Source organism: Pleurodeles waltl, chromosome 2_1 (assembly GCF_031143425.1).
Source record: "Pleurodeles waltl isolate 20211129_DDA chromosome 2_1, aPleWal1.hap1.20221129, whole genome shotgun sequence".
NCBI classification, from domain to species: Eukaryota; Metazoa; Chordata; class Amphibia; order Caudata; family Salamandridae; genus Pleurodeles; species Pleurodeles waltl.
Window position 1 is genome coordinate 896,002,127 of NC_090438.1, and position 23,516 is coordinate 896,025,642.

The 23,516-nt window shown below is 43.1% G+C and overlaps 1 protein-coding gene across 14 annotated transcripts in view; it reads left to right on the forward strand.

The window, feature by feature from the left end:
- Positions 1 to 23,516, forward strand: part of PTPRM (protein tyrosine phosphatase receptor type M) — a 1,480,454-nt gene that overhangs the window by 799,740 nt on the left and 657,198 nt on the right. The gene's annotated exons all lie outside the window — the stretch shown is intronic.

Here is a 23,516-nt window from a genome sequence, read left to right on the forward strand (position 1 = left end):
TATGCAGTTAAAGCCATCCGCCTACACTCTCGGGGACCCTACACTGCCCTCAAGCCGCTCTTGTATTGGCCATAAAACTGCTCGTCGTCAACATTGGTGCCGTAGGTGTTCAGAATAGTGATTTCCTTGCCATCTAACGTGCCCTGAAGGAGCACACAGAGTCTCTCCACGTCTGTCTCACTATACATGTCGGAACAGCACATTGGGTGCTATTCAGATTGCCACCCCCCTGGCATATGTAGTATAGGTTGCCAAAAATAGCTTGCCTCCAATTTTGGCTAGCTTCTGAGTCTCCGTGCCCATCAAATGTGTCTCCTGCAAACTTGCTATCTGAATCCGGTGGCACCAGAGGTGTGAATAAACTCTATATCATTTGGTGTAACCCTTCAACCCCCTGACATTCTAGGTGATGATCAGTCATAAACACATGTGGCCCGCCCCAGAATCCAGACAATCCACCCCTGAGGGGGGAAGACCGGTCAACACGTCCTCCAGAGGAGGCCCACCATCACGCACCCATGCATGCACAGTAACAATGAACCAGATCCCCACAAGAACGAGGAATTAAAACAAACAATAACCAAATAACACCCCCACTCCCGACATACTACTCCACAACAGAACTGTATGTTCGCCCTTTTTGTCTTGTAGCCAGGACCTTCAGCTAAATCCCTCCCTCCAAAAACAGGCCTACCGCTTCGCATGGATAGATCACCCCTGACCACCCCCGATTTACATTAGTATTATATGCTGTACCATTGTTACACATTATGTCAAAGTAAGTCCTTCTTCCCCCCACTGACATTCCCCATGCAAAATGGAACCCAGGTTAATCAAATCTCTCCTTGGCCCCCTGGAGCCTCCGTTATCTACATGTTCATTGTTGGGTCAGACGAGTCCCTCCAGGGGCTAAGCCCCGGCGAGGAGGCAGCTGCCACCATGATTTCATCATCCTTGATGATGATCCTCTGGGAATTCCAGCACTCACCGTCCTTGCTGGGCCTGTGCGTGTGTAAAGCTCATGCCCTCTAGTCTGGGAAGTGCAATCCTACTCTGCCAGTCTTTACAGATCTCCAGGACCCCTTTGTTCCTGGGGTACCTTGTCCCACACTTCCAGCGACTGCCAACTGTCCTTAGGTGTATCAAAGAAGTGAGATTTGCCCTCCGAGATCACCCAGAATCTAGCAGGGTACAAAAGCATCTATCTGAGACTCATTGCTTTCAATTTCCTCTTTGCCTCCAGGAAGAATTTGCGATGACCTTGAACTTTCTGCGTATTATTCAGAAAAATTGAAATTTTATGGTTTTCATAATGGCCGTTATCTGTTTCGCTGGATGAATGAAGTCTACTGTCTTGATCCTTGTGGTTGAGGATTCTTGCAATAATGGCACGTGGCAGGGCCCCTGGCAGTGGGAGGGCCATCAGTGCCCTGCCCTTTCGGCCACAAAGAAAGGTGATAGACTTGTGGGTTGTAAGGTGTCATGAATCCAGGTCTCCACTGCTCCTCCCTTAGCCTGCTAAGGGAACCTCAGTAGGCGGAGGTTATTACGGCACAATCTTCATTCTCCATCCTCGGCTCGCGCCTCCTGGGTCCCCGTCTTCGACGGTAGCGTAGGCACATGCTCTTTTAGTGCAGTCACTTCCGACTGGAGATTGATGGTAGATCTCTCAGCGGTACGGACCTTGTCTGACACCTCCTGCAGATCTGTGCTAAGGAGATTCACATCAATGGAAGCGACCTCTGTTTTCTCCTCCAGTGTGGCGTGGGAGCCCTGGTGGCCACTAGAATGTCTGCTTGAGTTGGTTCTTCTGCCAATGCCACATCACCACGAGTGCCTCCTTAAGCATTTGTCTTTGAGAGTCAGGCTTTAGCCTAGCATATTCTTGCATGCTGTTCCCCTGTGCGGGCTGTGAGACATTCCCTTCCTTATGAGGCCTTGCTAAGGAGCACCTTCTTGTGCCACAGCGGGGAATGCATCTATTGCACCCAGGGCCACCACTCTACGTCTGTTAAGTTTCCCTGACCTAGAGCCCCACTTCAAGCCATCCAATGAGTGACAGTGTCCAACTCCCTGCAACGCAGCTCACCATCACCAGAGGGCCACGTCATCAAGGATTCAGGGGTAACAACATCTGTTTGAAGAAGAGGGAGAAGAGGGGAACATCCCACATGGGGCCAAGTGCCTGGGTCCCTCTTCAAGACCTGGCTATTGGGCAGTGGCCCATCCCATGGTCAATCTTTTATTCTATTCAGGGTCCAGCACACTATATGGGCCGCATTGCCATCAGAGCCCCACTGAGTCCAGGGCATGCACTTCAGCCAGGGGGGTCCTGGATATTCGACAGCCATGTGCTGGGGCCCCTGGCTATTTTCGTCGATCTTATGTGATGCCTCAGTATGCTTCCACCCAGTGGCCAGCCTGGAGCAATCTGCCCATACTTTCAATTCACTGTCTCCCAGCGTCAGATCAACAGCGCCAACCAGCTGAAGACCTAGGAAGGGTCCCCTTCGGTACAATTTGCTTACTTCCCCAATGGCTAGCATCACATGTAATGATGCGGTGGTCCCAGTTCGGGGCAGGCGAGGACCGTGGAGACAGTGAGATCCCCGTTCCACCGCAGCCAGACTCCCCTCCTTATCGCCTCAGCCTCCCAATGAGGTATTTGGTCCGTGCCCGACTGGCCCTCCACGGCCCCCGAAACCCCACCTCCTCCTCTCGTTGCACTTGTCTGTTGACGCATGGCTGCCCTCGAGAAGGCAAGTGTGGCCGCCTAGCCGTTGGAAACACCAGCACGATCAGCCTGCCCCTACAGGCAAGAGAAAAGAAGGCATCCCCAAGCACCGGAGTGCTCACTCAGCCATCCTCACCGCTCCCTCCAGAAGCCACCCAGACAGTCGAGCAGCAGGGAAAAATCTTTGGGACGATGGTGTCCTCGGGTGTGGTCACACCCTACTTGGCCTCAGCAATCTGGTGCATTGCCCTGCAGTGTCTTGTCTGTAGATGAGTGCCAGACTCAAGTCCAACAGCAGGCCTCACAGCCACGCCCACTCACGTTGCATCCACCTTTTCTCCATGGAGGCCCCACACAGCGGATGAAAACCAGCCCCCCCAGTGGGTCTTTACACAGTGTGGGTCGAATCTTGGGCAGTCAGGCCATCATGGACAGAATGAAGCAACGGGGCCTGCAGCGAGGCGCACTAGGACGCGTCCTTTCAGCCATCTTGCGTGGCCATGCTCCCTGTAAAAATGGAATATTAGACATGTATTGCTGTAACTGTGCTGAAAAATGTTTTATTATTACTCTGCCTGTTTCTAGAAGCTGAAAAGAGCATGAGCTTACCATTGCAAACCTTTTGTTGAAGCCATTTGCTGAAGAAAACAAAAGAAAGTTACGAAGACCTATGTGTGAATGTCTTTAAATATAAAAAAAGGCTCTACATGTGGGGAAATAGACTAGGGGATTGAAGCCCTGCCTTTTAATGGATATAGGACAGAGGATTGGACCAAAGACTCTAAATGAGTTTATTCGGACCCTCTTTCTGTTAATGGACTTTGGCCCTCATTACAACCCTGGCGGTCGGTTCAGAAGTGGCGGTAATACCGCAAAAAGGCTGGCGGTAATAAAATGAAATTACAAGCATGGCGGTTACCGCCATGCCAAACCGCCACTTCTCCACTCCGACCGCCGGGGTGGTAACGACCGCCGGGCTGGAGACTTCGATCTCCAGCCTGGCGGCCGTCACTAGACCGCCGGCGGTATCACGACCCCGCATACCGCCATGGATTTCATGGGGTTCTGTACCGCGATGAAATCCTTGGCGGTAGGCACTATCAGTGTCAGGGAATTTGTTCCCTGGCACTGATAGGGGTCTCCCTCCCTGCCTCTCCCTCCCCACAGTCCTCCCCTCAAACCCACGACCACCTTACCACCCACCAAAGGTGGCAGGACCCCCCACCTCACCCTCCCCAAAACATTGACACACACACACACCCCTACACGCACACTCACACAACTACTACACGTACACGCACACATGCACACAGACATAAACGCACACATTTCCCATACACACAACACATTCCCTGCATGCATACACCCACACATACACACCCTCTACACTTGCCCACGCACACCCCCATGCACGCACACAACACAAAACACCCACCCGCCCCCTCCCCTAACGGATGATCACCTTACCTGGTCCGATGATCCTTCGGGAGGGAACGGGATCCATGGGGGCTGCTCCGCCGCCAGCTCCCCGTCACCAGAACACCGCCACACCGAATCCTGGGATGTGATTCAGTGGGCGGTGTTCTGATTACGTGGCGGTGGAGCAGCCTCCACTTCACCACCTACTGCCAGTATGGCTGCTGGTGGCTCTCCATCCGGAAAAGGGCGGAGGGCTGCCAGCAGTCATGATATGCTGTGCGTAAAACCGCCTGCACTGGCGGTCTTCAGCATGGCGGTACCTCGGCGGTCTTTGGAAAAGTCAGCTGAGTTCAAAATGAAGGCCTTAGTCTTTTTATCTAAAGCTCCTGAACACTGCCAATGTAAATCAGCAAACCAGGCTATTTTGCCTTACTTGCACTTTAGATCGGTGAATGTTAAACTGCAGCAGAATCTACCAAGTCCCTGAAAGTGCCTTAAGACCCTGATTCTTAAATGGCTTTGAGAGACTAAGCGCAGGGATAGCAGTTAAATATTAGTTTACCAAGTCAGATTTACCATCTCATCAGGGAGGAAACCCTCATGCCAAAGAATAGACCTTTGACATAAGTGAGATTAACCAGGGACTGTTTTTTTCAGTCAGTAATGAGAGTTGGTGTGAGTGCAAAAGCTTTATTCATAAATCTTTTAGTTGCTCAAATCTTCATTGAAATCAACATAGAAGATCATCAATAGTGAATCAATGATTAGTAAATCATAATCAGTCAATAAAAGAATTGAAGCATTAAGTGTGTTCCATAAAGGAAAAGTTCCCCAATTTAAGTCTAAGAATGAGCCGGGGCAGAAAGAGAAAAAGGTGTCAGTCAGAACCCATACAAAGCTCCAAATAGAGAGGTTAAACCATGAAGCTTCAGAATCAGTCTCAAATAGCAGTCAAAGCAGAATTTACCATAATGAGATGTTCAAGAAACTCAGTAGGGTCTCAAAACAGCATGATTCGGACAAGGGACATAGAATGGCACAGAGAAAATCTGCTGAAAGTCTGGGCAAGAGTCTCAGAGAATGGTGGCCCCCTACTCTAGGAACAAGCAATAATATTAAACAAAGCCTCTAAACTTTTGCAGCATGTATCAGCTTCTTCCTTGCATCAGCCAGTTTAGCAAACAGGGTCTTAACGGGAACAGAAACATCTCATCCTCTTCTCACAATGAAAACAATAGTTTATACACAACAGTGTTCACCTGTGACATTGTTGTCAGAATTTTAAATACATCAGTGACAGTTCTCACCATTGACGTCAGTTAGGGGAAACTTCAGTTCATGTTTAGATTTTCACATCATTCTACTAAATCACAAGCTATCTATTGATTTTAAGAGCAAGCCATTGTTCATTTTGAAACATTTAGCATAAATAAGTTAATACATTTTACAACACTGTTATAGTCTTATAAAATATGCCTATGGGAAGGTTAAAACTACCCTTTCTTACACTGTCACCATATTCCAAACAAGTTAGCTTAATTGAAAGTTTAACATTTCACATCCCCAACATTTCCCATTCCAGTTGGCAAGCTGCAGCATTAACTTTTCAAGCCTAATAAGTGTAAATGTTTGTCTACTGCGTTTACTGGAATTGAAGCATTCAATTTTTCATCTAAGGCCTACATGTTAAATGTACACATTACTACATATTTTTTTGTTTTGTTTTGTAAATGCTCCCTCATTATAAATCAACTGAAATGGCTATCTTGAATTCTCAAGAAAGAGGAAGAACCGGACCCATCTTTCATTTGCTATGTAGATCCACTTGCAATCTGTGCTGTACGAGATCAATAGAGATGCCCATATTTTCTGATCATTTTGTAGCTGGGTGGACAGAAATTGTGTCCCTCAATGATAACAGTGGAATTGTGAAATGACTGCTGGTGTGCTGTTTGCAACTTGCTTGTTTGCCACCACCACTCTTGCTTTTCCACAAGTTTTCAAATTGTGGATTTACAATGCTTGACCTTTTGCCATCTTCTGTACATTTTGCTTGGGGAACTTTCTGCAGCAATACACTACACCGCTGAATGCTTCTGATAACCGTGTGTGACAAACCCTCTTGATTCATGAGCCTTGAGATGAAAACTGTGCTGCTCTGGAGGTGCATTCTTCTGCATACTAAGAAAAAAGTATAATTTTACTTTACATTTTCTTGTTTTATTATACAACATGGAAGAGGAACGTCTTACAAATGAAAAACTCTGGATTCTTCGGGGTGATTGTCTGTTGTATTTATTTATTTATGAAAGAAACCACGATTTTCATTTGAGATATGAATCAATATTAGTGATCCACAAAACTTAAGACTTTTCTGTACACATTTATAAAACTAAAAAAATATCTGTTACATCATATGTATGTTCGGATGGCATTGTTCACACTAATGGTATTCAGCATGGGTCACTATTGGTCAGATCCAGTCTAGATTTTCTATCTGTCCTTATAAACTAAATTTAAATACACTTAATCTCATGGAGATCATTTACTTAGTGGATACATTGAAAATCTGTCAGTAATGCAGGTCTCCACGACCCATGCTGGATATGCCTGTATTGCTTTGTAAACAATTTCTGTTTGTCGTGATCCAAAATAAATCACTTACTGAATCACAGTGTTATTAGCTAAACAATAATGTTACCATGTGGTTGAAAGTAATTTCCAGAAGAGCCCAGAAAGGAGAGACAAGTATTGGAAGCGTGAAAAAGAGAAGGGACTGCTGGATCAGATCACAATAATGTTATAGAACAAAGTTTGAAGCAGTTTATTTATTCAGTTGACTGATTTCCCACATAGATCTGTTTTATAGAATCAATACATTTACCATTAAATGTAAACACTGAAAAACAAGTCTAGATTTTAAGCAATATTAAGAAATGAAAAAAATATTGAAAAAAACGAATTGTTTGAGTTACTCAAAATGACCCGACAGAGCCTTCTATCTTAAATCTTGGTAAATTCATATGCGAAGGGGCTTTGGATGGTCAATAAATACTTGTAAAATTTGGGTTAATGTTAAGAAGTATTTAGATTGTGGCCATGCTCTGTCTAACCTTTGTTTATGTAAGACTTCACTCCTGAATCCCTGAGCCAGCAGTTTAGTTGGTTGCTTCCAATGAGTGATTATCTGTTGCAATGCTAGTGCAATAGGCAAATCTAAAACTGGGTTTTGTCTACCTTGGGGGTGCTTGGATCCATCCAGTTGACCTAGCATAATTGAGGAGGATAAATTCAAATCCATATTAAGATCCTTATTTTTACCAACACCTGTCTCTCAAAAAGGCAGAATACAGTTTATTCATATAACTTGTTCATAAACGTGCCTTTGTGTACACTACACACTGCCAAGTGACATTTTATTTCTGCCACTGTTGATTAGGACTGGCATTATGGGGTATTTATTATAGATGAAGAAAATGATTGCCTACTGTTTTGTGCTATTGACATTGTAAATATTTTAAGCTTGGCTTTGTTTCTTGTCTGTTGAACAAATAACATTGTGTTTCTCCTACGTTATTAGTGTCTTAAGTTTCTTGTTTTTATTACTTTTAATATATTCTCCTTTAGCCCATTGCTGCACAAAATAAATCTATAGTTTGTAATAGCTAGAGTGATTCATTATCCTAATGCTAGCATCGTAATGCTGACACCAAACCAAATGGTCGATCTAAGAATGTGTAATGTTGAGACCTGCTTTCTGTTGCTATTGGATACAGAACTTTCGAAGCACGATGGATAACACAGTTTAAGGAAGGAAGGCAATGTTTGGCATTTATAGAAACTCCTTAAAACTAGATCTATGTAACAGGACTTGTTTAATTTTGCCCACTAGGGAGGCTGTGGTGTTCATCTTGCTTATGAGCAATCTAGTGCTGTTTCTAAGGGCAATCGGCAAAGAGTACCCTGAAAAGTCAGGAAGTGTAATACTACACGTTTGTTTAATGAGGCTTTTGCTCTTTCCTTTGTAGTAAAAGTTATGCATACAGAATCTGTAGCAAGAAAAATCTTTTGTGATATTATTATGAGGTAGCATTGACTTGGGGAAGAAGAAGAATTGGGACCATGATTTTCTTAATGGTATATATTCAACCCTACCAAGATATGTACAGATGTACTTCAAATATGAAGGCGTGGTTTATGATCTGTTGTGTTTTTCTGAAGCAGTTTACTCTTGGAGAAATACCTATTTTCGTCTATACCGACAAGGGAATATCCTGTGGTAGGCTTTAATTCTGGGTTAATTATTGTCTTCATCATCTTAATCCTTTTGCGGCTAGGCCTCTATTAACTGCCCTTCCACCCCCACCAAGCTGAGCCCTTTTTTGGCTATTTGGGGTAGTTGGTGCTTAGGCCTCCATAACTTTTTTTTTTTTTACACATAAGGTATCCACACAAATTTGTTTCCTTTTTTTCCAACATCCTGGGGAGTCTAAAGGTGCCCAGGGTTTGTGGATTCCCCTGGAGGGGACAAAGAAAATAGGCACAATATAGCAAAATGTTGAGTTTTTGGGAAAACAAATAGTGAAAAAGTTCTCCAGATAAGTGTCTGGGTCTTTCCCTAAAAATGGCATCCACAAAGAGTGTGCTGTACTAAAGTCACCATTGTCCCAGCTTTTAGGAACATGCAGAGCTGAATCAGAAAACCTAATTTTGTACCACAGCTTTGTAAATTTTCTAAGAGTTAGCCTGTTTCCCTGTTTTTTGTGCTGTGAATCTACTTTGTATTGGAAACCAGTATAAAACCCATGGGTGATCCAGAAAAGCTATAGATTTTTGAAAAGTAGACAAAATTCTGAATTCTGCAAGGGGTCATATGTGTAGATCCCTCAAGATTTTCCCAAGGAAAATAACTTTCGGAAATGGCTATCAAGGAAACTTATGTATTTCTGAAATGGCCTCAAGATATGGAGTTTAGGACCAGTGGTTATTTCTACGTCACTGAATTTGCAGTTACCCATACTAGCGTATGATTTGGAGGGTAACTTTCAGAATGTCACCTTTTTCGTACACTGGCTTACATTTGAAAGGCACAAATGCAGCAAAATATAATTGGTAATAACAAATGTTCTACTATTCAATGCTCTTGCAAGTCTCACTTATGTGGGTAGGCCTAGTGCCTGCGACAGGAAACAGCCCAAAACGCAACATGGACGCAGCACATTTTTCCACCCAAAAGTAACCCGGTTTTCCAAGGAGGGCAGATCGGGGGAATTAATACTCATCTGCCCTCCGGGGGAGGGGGCAGAAAGCCTGTGCCTGTTGATTCAAATGGGGTGAATTTATTGGCTTGCCCATTTTTGGCAGTCCCCACCCCTTCACACTAACTAAAAAAAAATCCCTGGTTCCCAGTGGACTTTCTGCCCCCCCGCCACCTCTCCCCTCCCAGAGTAGAGCGGGTGCTGTTGCCCACCTGTCTGGGGGAGCAGAAAGACTTTAGCCCCATTTTTGGGTGGGGGCATGGCCAGTCTAGTGGGCTTCTGCCCCCACTGGAGGGGGGGCAGATCAGGGGTAATAATATACATCTGCCCTCTGGTAGAGCAGAAAGACTGCGTATTGATTAAAATTGGGTGGGATCATTGGCTTACACATATTGGGAAGCCTCTGCCCCTTCAACCTAGCTAAGAAAACATCCCTGGTGCCTTGGTGCCAAGTGCACTTTCTGACACCCCTCTCCCCTCCTCTCATCCCAACCCCCCAGGGGGGGCAGAAAGACTGAATATGGCCAAAAGATTCGGGGGGGCAAACCCCTTGCCCAAGGGGCCCCTTTCCTCTTCCTGGTGTCTAGTGGTGGATTCCTGCCCAAGCACTAGGAAGGGATACCATTGGTAAGGGGAGATTCTCCCTTTCCAATGATACAGCTACCATGTGTCTCGATGCTTGGGGCCCTGAGATAGCCCCCTGAGCACTGAGTCAGAGAAAGTGAAATGAGCCAATCGCCTCCTTTCACTTTCATTTTCAGTGAGATGTCAGCGTGCTGATTGTCATTTCACTAAAAACAAAGAAACAGCATGGGGAGATGGGGAAGCACTCCACTGGCTCCCTAAAGCTGTTTCTTGTAAAGGAAATCCATCTGGTGCCCGTGTCAGAGGGACTTTCAGTGCAATGTGTGTGGACAGCTGGGTGACATCCAACACACCGAAGAGGTTCATAATTTAAAGTCTCTTGCATTGGTTAATAATGAAAAAAGCTTATGTGCTATGTTTGTAAGGCTCCAAACTAATATTTGAGTATTAGAGATGTAATAGTCTAAGTTTAATATTATATTTTGATTATCATAATAGTATTATACAAATATTCAGGAAATTAAAAAAATAACTCTGGAAAATTTTGCACAGTGTTGTTATCCACTTATTCATCTTGGTCTACAGTTAAAATAGCTGTTTCTCTGTATGAGGAAGAGGGGTAATGTATCAACAGTGATGCACAGAAAGATGAAAAGGAGGTTGGAGCACGGACATTGAACCCAAAAGTTGTTTCCCAGTCATAAAAAGTAAAATCCCCGGGAAAGGGCTCCAAAGGGTAATTGCAATGCAGCTTGTCTGCAACTGTCTGATAAACCTTGCAGTTGAAAGTCTGAGATTTCTTTGTGATTTGTGTTTCTTATTGTTAATCTGGCATCCTTAGCATGGTTTCCCCCTAACCTTTTTGCCCTCTGACTCCTGTTTTGTTGACCTCATTCTTGCTGGCCTTAGGACTCTAGGCACTTTACCACTGCTGACCAGTGCTAAAGTGCAGTTGCTCTTTTCCTAAAACATGATAACATTGGCTTAGTCCACAGTTGGCATTTTTATTTACTTATGGGTCCCTAGTAAAGTGCACTACCTATGCCCAGGGCCTTAAATGAATGCTACTGGTGGGACTACAGCACCCGTTGTGCCACCCAATTGAGGGGCTCCGGCCTGTCGTTACAAAGCCTGTGTGCGCAGTTTTAAACTGCCATGTGGACCTGGCAAGTTAACCATCTTGCCAGGCCCAAACCTTCCTTTTTAATACATATAAGTCAATCCTAAGGTGGGCTTTGGACAGAGCCAAGGGCAAGGTGCAGTGTATTTGATATGTTGGACATGTACTTTTTAGTTTTACATGTCCAGGCAGTGAGAAAGTCTTACATTTGTTTTTCACTCCTGCAAGGCTTATGTCTTCCATAGGTTAACATTGGGGTTGCCTTAATACAATTGTAATTTCCAGTTGGGAAAAGATAGCTATTTTGAGTTTTGTGTCTCTGGACTCACACTTTAAAATCGCAACTTATGGTAAAGTTGGATTTTAAGTCGCAAGACTGAAAATGCCACTTTTAGAAAGTTGACATTGTGTTACTCTAACCATTCTGCTTGTCTCTTAATAAGCATCTGGGGTGGGTGACAGCTGGGCTGTGTGCATTCCCTCTAGACCGCTTAGGTGTGCCTGATGGGTCATGCACATCCTGGTGGGCCATTAACATCTTGAAGGGTCATCCTGGAAAGGGCAGGAGGGAGGAGCTGACTCTTGCTCCTGAATGGGCTGTGCCTGTCCCCACACAAAGAACTGCATTGCCCCCTGTATTGAGTTTAGAGCCAGGGCAGGGACTTTGTGCACTTTGCAAGCCTCTTTTTGAAGTCTCCCCCACTTTAAGGCACAACTGGGTATAGGTACTTGACCTCAAACACCACCAAATCAGTACACTTTTGGACCTGAGGACATTCTTCCAGGAAGAAGGATTGCTGTGCTACTGAAGGGACTATCACTCTGCTGGACTTTGTTGGACTCCTGCTCTGGCTACTCTGCTGCCTGCTGCTTTCCTAGCCTGGGATTGAGAAGGACTAGACCTGCATCTCTACGTCCCAGACCAAAGTGACTCCAGGGGCTTACTGGCTTGCTTTCTGTTCTGAAGTCTCAGGGACAGCAAAGACTTCATTCTATCGTGCTTGCTCAAGTCTTGTCCTGCCAAGAGGTCCCAAACTAGTCCTGGGCCCTTGGAAGTAGGTATAAATTGCTTCAACTGTAAAATCCACTCAGCGCTGCTGTTGAGCTAGTCGGAACCGGTGCATCTCCCCTTGACGGTGAAGCACTGCCACTGAGGACAAAGAACTTGCATCGCCAGCTGCGTGGCTTGACAATGACAGATCACCTTCAACAAAAAGGGGTTCGGTGACACAGTGCTGTTCAAGGACATTGCATCAATGGCTGCGCAGCTCGACAGTAACGCATCTCTGACTGCGCAGATTGGAACCACACTTCACCTGCAACTGAAGGGATCAACACAAAAGCATTGCCTCCTACACCCCTCACATCGGGCCTTAAACATCGACGCATCCCTCTATCCAAAGTACTTTTTTAGCTGGACAGGGTTGGTTCTTGAATCTGACCCATGCTCCATCCCAGTCGACTTGACTTTTCAGATTTCACCCAGTCTAGCCCGACCAAATTGCCCTGTATGGTGCTTTATGCTTTTAAGCAGTATATTTGCAAATATTCTTTAAAAATTCATATCTTGGCTAATACTTATTGGACTTTTGTCATTTTGGTCTTGTTTGTTCATTAAATTAAGCTCTACTTTTCTAACCTGGTGTGGAATATTTTTGTGTCTTATTTTTCAGTGTTTGACTTTTTGAAGCGTTGAACAAATACCTTACACATTGACTCCTGTGTTAAGCCTGCCTGCTCAGTGCCAAGCTGCCAGAGGGTGAGCACAGGTTAATTTATGGTGTGTAACTGACTTACCCTGACTACGATTGTGGTCCCAACTTGGACAGGGTCATACCTCTGCCAGCTAGAGGCCCAATTTACTTACATTTTGTGGGACAAGTAAAGGGACTTTAACTTTGTGCTTGCCTCAGTTTGGAGGCACAATTCTTTTTCCTCAGACTGAGCTGTCCGGCCATGGATAGTAAAGTTAAAATTAATTTGTGTAGCTTGGTTTTGAATTTGCACTTGTTTCACGGTTATGAGTATAGCATGATGATTATGAATATGATTATAGTAAGTAATCTGCTGGTGTCAAGGCAGTGCCCTAACTTGTGCATCTAAAACATAAAATATAAGCCTTCGCCCACATATGATAACATGCTTCATCCCTCTGCTCTTTCTAGCACTGAGTGCCTTTATAACATTTATTGATGGTGTCTTCCTGTATTACTCAGTCCTAGCCCTGTCACATTTGCGCCAATTGATTCGATAGGCAAACTGAAAATGTGCAAGCTATACTAAACACATATGTAATATTGTTCACCTAACTACATTATTTAAAACAACTTGTGAGCATGAGGGTCCACATTCAGATCCTTCGAGTTATGAGAAGTCAATATATTTCTGTGCTTAATGGTTGGTAGACATAATCATGCACAATCGTCGGAACATTGAACCATACGATCCCAATTCACAATACTGTATGTTATTTATACCTCTATAGTTAATTATCAATGAGGATATATGTGGTGTATTGTCCATGTTCAATGTTCACTATTATACTACATTATTTGGAGCATCTTTAGTGGAAAGCTCGATGGCGCGTTCATTGTGCTGATATTTGTACAATGTACACTCTCTGGGGATGAATTTATATGATTTCCAAAAATACCTCAAAGGAGCGCGCCTTTAGGGTGGATACTCTTGACCTTTCACTCTGGTTTAGAATGGGGGGACCCGTCTGGGGTTAGTTCCTGAATGTAAAGTAGTGCCACTAGACGGGTGTAGGAAGGAGCTGTGCCCTTCTTGAGCCTCTTAATTTCCCTTCTCCAAAACTCAGCAGACACCTAGTTTTAAGGGCTGTGGGACTGAGACTAGCGTGGATGTGATTCAGTCCTTGTTTGTGTCTGTTGAGGCCATTATCAAGAAATTGAGGAGGCTTGGACGCATTGAGTTTTTTTTATCAGTCAAGATCACTTTCCGGATGACGATGTAATGCGTGTATAATTTATGTGTTCATCAAATATTACATGTGCAAATATCTATGTTGGATATTTAATTTTGTTTCTATGTTCAAATGTATATAAAATCACAAAGAAAGCCGCCGTGAGTAAATTAATTTGAGAAATATTGTAATTGAGGATTGAGTTTTGGATAATCATTCTTTTCTATTTGGGGATCGGACAAGAGGGTTGGTAATATATAGGGCGATTCTCAATTTATTTTTGAATTTCCTCTACTCCCCTTAACACTTTTTGGGAAATAATATAAATTAATTCCCTCGAAAGTGTATACATTTGTTTTACCAGATTAGGTTTGCCTCCTAGACTCTCAGGAGTTACTTGGCGAATCCTATGCTTGTTTTGCTGTTTGGACCATACAGGGAGTGCAGAATTATTAGGCAAATGAGTATTTTGACCACATTATCCTCTTTATGCATGTTGTCTTACTCCAAGCTGTATAGGCTCGAAAGCCTACTACCAATTAAGCATATTAGGTGATGTGCATCTCTGTAATGAGAAGGGGTGTGGTCTAATGACATCAACACCCTATATCAGGTGTGCATAATTATTAGGCAACTTCCTTTCCTTTGGCAAAATGGGTCAAAAGAAGGACTTGACAGGCTCAGAAAAGTCAAAAATAGTGAGATATCTTGCAGAGGGATGCAGCACTCTTAAAATTGCAAAGCTTCTGAAGCGTGATCATCGAACAATCAAGCGTTACATTCAAAATAGTCATCAGGGTCGCAAGAAGCGTGTGGAAAAACCAAGGCGCAAAATAACTGCCCATGAACTGAGAAAAGTCAAGCGTGCAGCTGCCACGATGCCACTTGCCACCAGTTTGGCCATATTTCAGAGCTGCAACATCACTGGAGTGCCCAAAAGCACAAGGTGTGCAATACTCAGAGACATGGCCAAGGTAAGAAAGGCTGAAAGACGACCACCACTGAACAAGACACACAAGCTGAAACGTCAAGACTGGGCCAAGAAATATCTCAAGACTGATTTTTCTAAGGTTTTATGGACTGATGAAATGAGAGTGAGTCTTGATGGGCCAGATGGATGGGCCCGTGGCTGGATTGGTAAAGGGCAGAGAGCTCCAGTCCGACTCAGACGCCAGCAAGGTGGAGGTGGAGTACTGGTTTGGGCTGGTATCATCAAAGATGAGCTTGTGGGGCCTTTTCGGGTTGAGGATGGAGTCAAGCTCAACTCCCAGTCCTACTGCCAGTTCCTGGAAGACACCTTCTTCAAGCAGTGGTACAGGAAGAAGTCTGCATCCTTCAAGAAAAACATGATTTTCATGCAGGACAATGCTCCATCACACGCGTCCAAGTACTCCACAGCGTGGCTGGCAAGAAAGGGTATAAAAGAAGGAAATCTAATGACATGGCCTCCTTGTTCACCTGATCTGAACCCCATTGAGAACCTGTGGTCCATCATCAAATGTGAGATTTACAAGGAGGGAAAACAGTACACCTCTCTGAACAGTGTCTGGGAGGCTGTGGTTGCTGCTACACGCAATGTTGATGGTGAACAGATCAAAACACTGACAGAATCCATGGATGGCAGGCTTTTGAGTGTCCTTGCAAAGAAAGGTGGCTATATTGGTCACTGATTTGTTTTTGTTTTGTTTTTGAATGTCAGAAATGTATATTTGTGAATGTTGAGATGTTATATTGGTTTCACTGGTAATGATAAATAATTGAAATGGGTATATCTTTTTTTTTGTTAAGTTGCCTAATACTTATGCACAGTGATAGTCACCTGCACACACAGATATCCCCCTAACATAGCTAAAACTAAAAACAAACTAAAAACTACTTCCAAAAATATTCAGTTTTGATATTAATGAGTTTTTTGGGTTCATTGAGAACATGGTTGTTGTTCAATAATAAAATTAATCCTCAAAAATACAACTTGCCTAATAATTCTGCACTCCCTGTAGAAGCTGTCAGGTCTGATGTAGGTGGGAATCACAAACACCTTTGCATGTGTAATTAATTGCCGGGTTGATTAATCTTTGTTTTTGCCAAGGTAATGTATGGCCAGAAATAGAACCATCGTTGATGCACGGGCATAACAAAGGCACCATTCAGTTTAAGGACTACGACTATCTCTAACATATGGAAGTCACAGAGTCACCTTAACATTCTGTCTGCTGTTTCAGTATGAGCCCGGATGTTTTGTACTGTTCCTATATTGCTGCTGATGCTCTTTAGGCTCAAGCGCACAAGCGCTCCTACCCTGTTGTAATCTCGCTTTAGGTTTTTAACCACGCCCATGTCACACCTGTCACTTTTATTGGTTCGTGGGCTTGCCTTTCAAAATCCGCTTGATTTCATTTGTGAAAGGCATGCATACGTCAAGCCTTTTCCGGTGTTTAGCCCTCCTCAGGCGCATCAGCCAACTACTGAAAACATACGAGGCTCCATGTTTTCAGCCTGTTTTCTGCACTACTTTATCTTTTTGTTTTTCACGCAGCACGATCGCGCTGGGTTTTACATAGCGGGATCACGCTCGATTTTTGGTTTTCAATTTCAGCACGATTATGCTGGGTTTTACATAGTGCGCCCGCACTCTGTTTTTTCCTTTCAATTTATGTGGCAAGAAAAGTCCAGTTAGGAGTTTACAGCGCTAACAGCTCTAACACGAGCAAATGCGAGACCTTGTTGCATTGCAAATGCATGTTTAAAATATCTTGGCCAAAGTAATATATGACCAAATGTCTTGTTTATGTATTTGCAGCAGGCCTTTTTCTAGTGTTCTTGTAAGCACCAGACTGTTTTCTACTGTTACTGTTTTGGCTGATCTATTTTAGTTACTTATTTATTTTTTAAAAAGACTGTTTTGGCGAAGGTATTATATGGCCATCAACAGTGACATTATTGTTACCCAGTTGTAGGGGCATAAGAAAGGCCCCATTCAGATTCAGGACTATGAGGGTCTGTGACATATGGGAGCCACAGGGACCCCATCATGTTGTGTCTCAAGATTGCCCAGATGCCTTGTTTATACAGTTGCACCAGGCCTTTATCTTCGGTTCCTCTATGAACCAGGCTGTTTTCTATTGTTCCTATAATGACACTCCCATTTTTATTTAATGTTTTAGCTAGGGCAATATATTGTTATAATTAGAAACATCGTTGTACACAGGCCCCTGAAGCCCCCGGTGGGAATGGTCTCCACCATACAAGAGCCCCCAGTCCCTATTTCAACCTTAGAACTATGAATATCTGTAACATGTGGGATTCTCAGGGGTCAATCAACACATTCCTGCAGGGGCCCCATTGTTTTGTTACACCACTGCCCAGACGTTCTGCTTACACTTTCGCACCAGCCCTTTTTCTACTGTTTCTGTATTGCTGCATGTGGCCAGACTGTTGCTAAGCTGCCTGTGTAGTTTACCAGTATATGGCTTTCCCAGCGCCGCCCTCCGTATATGCCTGTGCCCTCCATATACAACATAAAGCTTGCTTAATATAATCAAAGGAATGCTGTCTCTTTCTTCCAGACTAGTGAAACAAAACACCCCTCTGACACAGATTGATAAGATTGGCCCAAATCCCATCCATGTTAAACAAGCATTTGGAACGCAATGCGTCTAGCGTTTGCTCGAGTTTGCCACATAAATTGAAAATGAAAAGTAAAACGGTTAACAGAAGCAAGTCAGTTAAAAGCGCCATGGCCGTCATGAGTGTGAGCGTGAGAGTTATTGGCTCCCTGCCTAAATGTCTAGAAATGATTGTGGCTGGGATGAAAGGCAAACCAAAACTAGAGGCGGGACCATCACATGCTGTAACAGGAGGAAGCATGACGTAGTGTGATGGCCAACACAAATGTTCACTTAGTGAAATCGTCTGGGAGGGAACTCAGCACACAAAGGAGGGACAGTTCACAAAATGCACCAATAAAAATGAAACATTTAAGACAAGCACAACAAAGAATGAATAGCAAGAGTGGGCGTGGTTAGAAACCCACAGAGGGATTACAATCAGCCAACCCTACAAAGGAAAAAAATAATAACGATGAGCAGAATTGAGAAGTTTGAGCTAAAAATAGGGAGACTGTGGTACCTTTGGTTAAGTGTTTGAAGGCCCTATTTGTATTGTGTTTTGTTCTTCAACGTGTTCTTATGTCAAATGTGAAAATAAATTATTTTAATATCGCTTGTAGATTTTGCATGAAAAATAAGGTGACCTAAAGAAGTAAAGGGCACTGTCCCACTTTCTAAACCAGGAAATAAAGCATTGCCTTATTAATTCTGTTTTGAAAGCAGACACTAGGGAAGGAAAACAAAATGTTCCTATTTCACAGGATATCCATTTATGATATTTTATTTTCCATAAATTTATGTTGCAGCTAAGTTATTTGCACTACTTCTGTGAAAATGAATTGAAAACAGGTGTTCTTGTGGTTCTAAACTGTTTTTCGGTACAGCAGGAGCAGAGTTCTTGTAGAAGTGTGTTTTGAACACAAACCAGAGATTCTACCCCAGGATTCTTCATCTGAATGAATTGAGTATCTGTGTGCAGATTACTTAAACTAGTTATGCATAAGTCGCCCATGCCGATTATTGAAACCAGACTGTTGAGTAAAGGTCGAGCTCTCTCTAGTTTTGGATGCTATGGTGGCAAAGATGCATGGGGCTCCCTCATGGTATTCTTGACCTCTTTGGGTATCAGAGGTTTAATTGCCTTCCCCACGTATAGCAAGGTTACGGTTATGACTGTTCCTCCCCCAGTGGGCATATGTACAGACTATAGTGCTACTATACCTAGGTCTGTGGATGTTATCCTGCTTGATAAGATTGCTTCAGATGGGTCAGAAGGCCAACTCTCTCACATTACCGATTGAAAAAGCAGGATTGAGAGCACCATCTTTGATTCTGTCGGTAGCAGTCAGTTCTACTACGTGGACCTGGCCTTTATGGATCACCCCTCAAGGTTACTCCCCAGCCAAATATTTTGATACATTACGCTACATGATTATTTTTTCATGGGGGAACGTTTGCAAATTACCTGGCCTCTTAGCCCTTCATGTGGGTGTGCATGACTTGTAGGAGAGGTGAATCTTGCAGTTGTGTTTGCAGGGTGAAGTATCTTCTGTCATTTTTTAGGCCACTGACATGCCTCATTGTGAACGACAAGTCTAGTGTCCTTTGGTGCTGTATTAGTGGGTGGATATTAAGTTAGTTTTGGAGTGATGTTTGAGGACATGCTATCTAGCTTGAGGTGTTTAATACCAGACTTAGGGTCTTCAAAATATATGTGTGTTTAGAGCAGGCTTTTCCAACGAGTAGCTCATGAGCTACTGGTATCTCTCCAGCAGACTGTAAGGAGCTCTCCTGTGTACATCTCGGCCTACTTAATGGGACCCTTTTCCTTGATTGAATTAATATGTATTCCAAACAATTTGCTCAAGGTGAAAATATGTGTATTTGTAGAACTCAAAAGCTGATGTTTGAAGAAAAATGGTTGAATTTCCAAAATATATTTAAAGCTGATTTTCGAGTGATAAATCATGTGGGGAGACTTATTACTATTAATATTACTTTTATACCAGGTAGACTGCAGCTGTGCTGGCATGTACTACCCGCATAAAGGCATTCCAGACTGACAAAGCCTGTTTTTTACATTAGTGCTGGCAACCGTGCTGATGCAATGAATGTAATTTTGCCTGATGTGGTCAGTGCTACAACGCAAATAATAATAGTAACTTGCAATGATTTTCATTGAACAAAAGTAGCTCTTAATCTGCAAAAGGTTGGAGACCCCAGGTCTTGAGCCTATTTCACATTATTACTATGTAGCATAGTTGTCTCTTTTTGTGAATAACATTATGATGGCACGTGTAAGCCCATTAAGAAATATCTCAAACATACGAAGAACTATGTTATTGTGCACTAAAGTCAAACTGAACTTTCTTTGTAGGGTGAACTAGGGAGCTTTTACACTAGCTTACTAAAACACAGTCTTTTTTTTGTTTAATAAGTAGTTGCTCGCACAAAGTTGAGAAAATAACGACGATAACCAGAAATAAATGCATAATTTGCATAAATGCTCAAATAAAAAAGGTATTTTCTGTTATTGGTTGTTTTAGGTTATATTAGTAAATTACACATTTAAATCAGTCAAATTGCCAAACAGAATCTGCAGACTACTGGTTTGACTTTGAACAAAACTGACCATGTAGCCCAAGCTTAAAAGAATTACTGAAGCTAAATCAAAATGGGAACTGTCATATTGCTACCGTTGTCGCTGGTAAAAGTTATGGGAACAGGAGAAAGATTTTTAAAAAGTTTATTTTTAATAATGTGATTCTTTCAGGCAACTAACGCTCATTGGAATGCAGCACAATTTAAAGACAAAAATGCCTACTCAAGTTATGAACATATTCAGATATTCCTGAGTTGAAATGTGACTAACAAAACTGGTAGATTTATCTTGTTTCGAACGATGAATTAGACGCCAGTCTTGAATCTCAAAGGCCATCTGATAAAAGTTGGAAATCTACTCCTGTACGTTTACTCCTATGAGTAGGGTAGATTTCTCTGACTTGTATAGAATTCTCTGTGGTTCCTTTCCAGGGGAGCATAAATGCACGGTACTCACGAGGAACCTTTATCACAGGAAATTCTACAGGATTAAAACCCGTGTAAATATATACGTGCATGCATAATTTATTATTTTTCCTCCTTGTGGAAAGGTTTTTTCCCTCGTGCTAAAAACACCTTCTCTACATTCTCTTTAGGTATCGGGTGTTACCTCATCTATCATTTTTTTTTAAATAAAGAACGTAACTCTGCTTTTATCAAGAGAAGTTGTGTTAGCATTTCCAAAGCGGGGAAATCCCTGCATTTACTTGTCCTTACCCATTACCTGTTTGAGCGTTCACTTAACTTTGTTTGACATTTTCCCTCCCCGTGGAACGTGGCGACATTTCGGCCACAGCGTTTCCACGCGAAGAAAGTTCAACGTGCCAGTGGGATTCACAGCAGCATAACTGCCCGACTGCATCACAGAATGTGAAACGTACTCGGCAGGTTTCTGTTGTTGCGTGTGCAAGTGGACATTAGACTATTTTGAATCTGTGTATTAATGGTCTTCCAGTTATCTATAATAAGATGTGGGGCAGTTTTACGTCAGTCAACAAAACGTCCCCATTGAATGTATAATTGAACATAGCCCGGGAAGCTACGCTAAGTATGGATCAGAGCTGCTGCTGGGGGCGTACTACCAGTGTTTGGATGGAAGTTGGTTAGAAAGCATTGACCTATTATTCATTAATTTTCTTAGATTTTCCTTTGCGATACTCTTGTTATTTCTTTTGTGTACTTTTTGATTCTCTCCTGGATTGTGTGAAAATTAGACCCAAAGTTTCTATTTTATAACAGAAAGACATTTAGGGGGAGATTATGGACAATCCCATCCTTACAAGGTCGGTTGTTTGGCATAGCCAGAAATGATTCAACTTTGTTAATTTGAGGGTAATGGATTGAATATTCATTAAAAAAATATATACTCATGTCAAAACTCTAAATGTACAAAAACTCAAATATCATGCGTCAGAGTGGGGTGGCTTCCAGGAAAGCAGGCATTGTTAATGTCGCATAAAGCAGTACAAAAAAGTTTCAAATCTGGAGTACAGGAAAGTCAAGCCTTTCTTTAAGTGCTCATTTTAGCACAAATGCCAAGAAAAGTGGTAGAGAAAATAATGGCAGAAATAATATCACCGGGCATGAAAAGCATAAAGTTGGAATTTGTATATTGCATTATTTCAATGAAATGTCATAGTTTGAAAAATGGGAAGGCTTCCCATGGGCTTTGAGGGGGAGCGGTGCACATTTCTCTTACTGCAATTCCACTATTGTTACTTAAAAAGTGTTCACAGAGCGCTAGTTCAGTAGTGGCCATTACAAAGAAAAACTTCCTCTAGTCTTATGCTTATGGCATTTTTATTCAGAATTGTGTTCACTGTTCTGTTCTGTGCTAGGGGCGCCCAATAAGCATGTACTACAGGGCAGACCTTCCTCTACCATGGCTGTGTCTGTAGAATATGCTGAACCTTGGACATGAAGAAATTGCCCTAATTCATGGCAGCAAGTGGGCAGCACAGCTGGTCACTATGGAGCTACCGACCTGGTGATTGAAAAAGGCCACACATGAGTCTACGCTTTATGTCCAGGGATGGGTTCAGCCGCAGGCTGAGCACTCAGTTGAGTGCAAAGCACAGGCTTCCAATAAGAGATTTAAGGGCCTACCTTGCAGTTGTGTGAATCCTCAGAGAGGTAAGATGGTGGTCTCTCCTTTGCCCAACAGTTAGCTGTTCATTTCCCTTGGAAAGTAAGAGACACCCCTGGGATGCACTGAGGGTGAGCTGGCAATATCCCTTGGGAGGGAGGTAGTTCCCCAGATGAGAGAACATCAGGAGAGCAGGTCCGGTCTGCTCGCTTTTTCCACTGTGCATTTCCCTGGTGGTGTGCAGTCTTAGAGGCTGCTTTTTAGGACAGGGTTCGCTGCTGGTGCATCTGTCTCTTTAACCAACTTTCCTAGATAATTACAGCAGGCATGAAGGATCGGGGGCTGCTCCAGCAGTGACGAAAGGACGGAGAGACATGAGACAGCGAGAAGAAAGGGCGTAGGGATGGTTTGAACATGTTTGACATATTTGCCAACGCTACTCTTGGTTCCCAGTCTGGCCTTGGGAGAGACTAGTACTTGATTCATGGTGACTGAGAATGTCTAAGGTCAGATGACCCTTATTTACAGTGCCAACAATAACAAGTTAAGCCCTAATGCGTGCACACAAACAAATTAATGTATTCTATACAAATAAAACTAATATCACATATTTAATGAAAACAAATCTATCCATATTAAGAAAAGCCTCAATACAAAAATGTACCACGAGGGAATGGATTATGAGAAATAATGTTCCCCTAAATGAATGACGCCAGGTTACTTCTACCGCTGTCATTTATGTTATCATTCCCTAACAAGTTTTTTGTACTTAATTCTCTCAGTGTAGTTCTTGATTGTTCTTCAGAATATTTGTCAGGGACCAGATAAGAAAGACTTGAGTCTGCCACGCAGCCCCCTGTTGAACTTTTATTACGAGCTTTGTACAAGAGTCTAGCACCAAGATACTGTCCGAGATCGTAGTAGGGTGCATTCCGTAGCCCAGTGAGGAGTTTGTCCTGTGGAGAACTTGGATGTCACACACGAATTACAAAGCATCACGACTGGGATGTTGGCCAACTCCTAGTATGAGATATACAGTTCAATTCAGGTCAGCAGTGTACACCTCACTCTGTGGGTCTTAGTGGGGAAAAGCTGGATCATACAACACATTACAGTATACCATTAAACATAGAGGGAGCATCTCTCTTCTCACTCTAGGTTGGCCTGAAACTTGAGTAT